Here is a 3227-nt window from a genome sequence, read left to right as displayed (position 1 = left end):
ATGCTGCGTATATCTACTAACCTCAGATAACTGAGTGGGGGTGACTCCTACTCCATAACCCCTCACTCGGCCGTAGCGCTCTGGTCCCATCAACTCTGTGAAGACCTCGGTCTCGATACGGCTCTGCTGCGTAGATGCTGCGGACTCGTCGTCATGCTCCGCAATGAGAGATGTAGCCCTCTCCTGTATTTTTTTTAAAAACAAGAGTTATACATTAATAGCTAACAAAATTAAATTTAAATCATTGCAAAAAATATAATATTAATAATGCCGTATATATAAATCTCTCGACTCATCTCGAACAAAAGTACCATCCTGATGAGTATGAGTCATCCAGTAAAACTCCACTTGTCCGGGTTCCCTCCCATGCTCATCCTCCTACACAAATAATTTCAATTTTAAGCAAACAATTATGATAATTTAAAAAAATATATGAGTATCATGATACAGACATGGTCTACGATACATAATGATATTAGTTATATAAATATTTTAACATAAAAATTAAAAGTTAATTATGAAAGTTTAAGGAACATACAAACTCCTGTCGGAGTCGTGCATAACTCATCGACCCCGATGTATGAGGAACAGACTGAGCTGCTCGTGCAGCTCTACCAATAGCAGAATAAGTCTGTAAAATAAAGTAAAGAACTTGTTATATATATAATATATAATAAAAATCAATATTTTTATAAAATATTTAGAAAAAAAAGATAATAAACAGATAATATACCTGTGCCCTCTCGGAGAACCAATAATGAACCAACTCCATCCACTGATGAGGGGGTACATCAGGAGGACAATTCCTAGCAACCTCCTCCTCTGTCATACCCTGTCTCATATAGTCCTTCTTCAATTGCGCTCTATATTCTTTCCATTTGCGGTTGAGAGACTTCATTACAAAATCATGAGTCGATGGAGGGAGAACAAACTTGCTCTATAAAAAAAAAAAAGTTAAATGAAATAAATTATATAAATGATTAACAATTAATATACAGTATGAACATCAATTCATTACCTCTATAACTCGGAGGAGCTCAACTTTGTACGTTGGAAGCATGTCATTCCATTTTGCATAGCCCAACGGACATAGCTGAGGCCTCCGAGCAACAGTCCCCAAAAATGAAGTCAATAAGCAGGCAGCTTTCTTAATTGGCTGACCTAGCTGATTGCACTCCACAACAATCCTCTCGCCCTCACGCATCTGTCACACATCTCGTACTACTGTGGGTCCGCGTCTAGGGCGTACTCTCCCGGATCCGTCTGCAAAAAATACATAAAAGTAACTATATCATAAATATACATAAAATGAAATAAAAAAAATTTACATGAAAGACAATATATACCCTGCACGTGTATCTCATCATCTGGCTGATGAACAGGAGGATCGTGCTGTGCTGATGATGAAGGACAGGGCTCAGAATGCTGTGCAGCTGAACTGGCCTCAGGCTGCTGTGCTGAAGAAGACGTACCGGCCTCTGTCTGTGAAAACTGAAACTGCACACCAGCATATCGTCCCCTGCGATGCATGATGTCACCTAGCATTTATATAAATAAAAGGTAGAATCAGTTAATATATGGAGTAAAATAACACAATAATTAATGCAAAATATATACATCATAAATAATTATTACCAGTAACAATCAAGCAGTAGTGTTTTCTTCGAATTCTGTTCTAACCAACATCGTCGTAGCATTTAAATCATCAGCTGGCACAAAATTGTAGGGCATACATTGTGTATAAGTGTCATCGTCATCATCCTCCACTTGGTTTCCCATATCATATAAGTCTCTAGGTTTTGTTTTGATGACAGTAAACCAATCTTTATCTTTTGCGTCTTGTACATAAAATACTTGACGAGCTTGAGATGAAAAAATGAATGGGTCATCCTTCAATAACACACCAGTGTGTATCAACCTTGAAAAATTTACAAGTGTAAATCCATTTGCATCTTGTTTCAAACCCCTTGGTGAGTTTATGTCTATCCAATCACATCTAAACAGTACTACTTTAAATTTTCCATAATAATCCAACTCATAGATATCTTTAAGTGCACCATAATAGGATTTTCCATCCGCTTCCACCATAACACCGCTATTCTGTATTTTTTTAAATTTATCTCATTCTCTAGTATGAAATTTAAAGCCATTAATTATGAAACCATTATATCTATTCACAATCTTGTTAGGTCCTCGAGCAAGAGCTATTAGTTCATCTGAATTATTTGTCTCCATCATCTTTGATACCTAACAAAAAATGATATGACGAAGTGCAGTTGAGTTATCTGACATTAAATATGTATCAAAAATTAATATATCCCATAATTAAATATAAATCACACCTGATTCGAAAGCCACATAGGGAATAACTTGACCAACCATCGCTGTTCAATCCTTGCATTAGGACGAATGTTATGATTGGCTCGTCTCTGATAAATTAAAAATTTACTGCATAAAATATAAATATATCATTTAGAACATTATATCTAATATAAAATTTAAATTTTGATGTCATTCCTTAAATATACTAACCTGCGATGGTCAGATATTATGTCACTATGAAGTAACACATAACGATGTGCTTGTGCTAAGGATTTTTGATCAAGTACAATACCTTCACCTCTTTCCAAGAATTTTCCAGCAGTTAAGAACTTATACAGTTCTGCATTCTCCACAAAGTCATTATGCCGTTGAGGTCGACTAAAAATAGTCTCTACACCTTGAAGATATCTTGAACAAAATGTCAAACATTCATCCGCAATATATGCTTCAGCAATCGAGCCTTCGGGATAGGCTCTATTTCGCACATAATCTTTAAGACGCACAAGATACCTTCAAGAATTAAATATTTATTAAAATCAAGACGCACATAAATTCTATCATTAGCAAGCATTTTAGGATGAAGTTCCTGTCGGATACCCATTTCTTTTAAATCAAGACGTGCCTTCATGTTATCTTTGCTCTTTCCATCAAGGTTTAAAAATGTTCTAAGTAAATTATCGCAAACATTCTTCTCTATATGCATGACATCAAGATTGTGCCGAATAAGATTATGTTTCCAATAAGGTAAGTCAAAAAAGATACTTCATTTTTTCCATAAATGTTTACTTGGCTGTTGTGTAGATGCTATCTGTGTGGCTTCCTCATTTTCATCCTCGAAATAATTATCTGGATCTTGAAACAACTCTGCATCTATAGTACTGATACTGACTTCCTCTGGTAACCCT

The 3227-nt window shown here is 35.5% G+C and overlaps 1 long non-coding RNA gene across 1 annotated transcript; it reads right to left on the bottom strand.

Moving 5' to 3' along the window:
* Nucleotides 1-276: 276 nt before the first annotated feature.
* LOC140857837 (uncharacterized) lies at nucleotides 277-1189 on the bottom strand. The gene is made up of 3 exons (XR_012141241.1): nucleotides 734-1189; nucleotides 539-631; nucleotides 277-378 (listed from the first exon to the last, which is right to left on the bottom strand). It is a non-coding gene; the product is annotated as an uncharacterized lncRNA (long non-coding RNA).
* Between the last annotated feature and the right edge of the window lie 2038 nt (nucleotides 1190-3227).

This window comes from Elaeis guineensis, chromosome 5, assembly GCF_000442705.2.
Source record: "Elaeis guineensis isolate ETL-2024a chromosome 5, EG11, whole genome shotgun sequence".
Classification (NCBI taxonomy): Eukaryota; Viridiplantae; Streptophyta; class Magnoliopsida; order Arecales; family Arecaceae; genus Elaeis; species Elaeis guineensis.
This window is presented reverse-complemented; position numbering and strand designations above follow the sequence as displayed.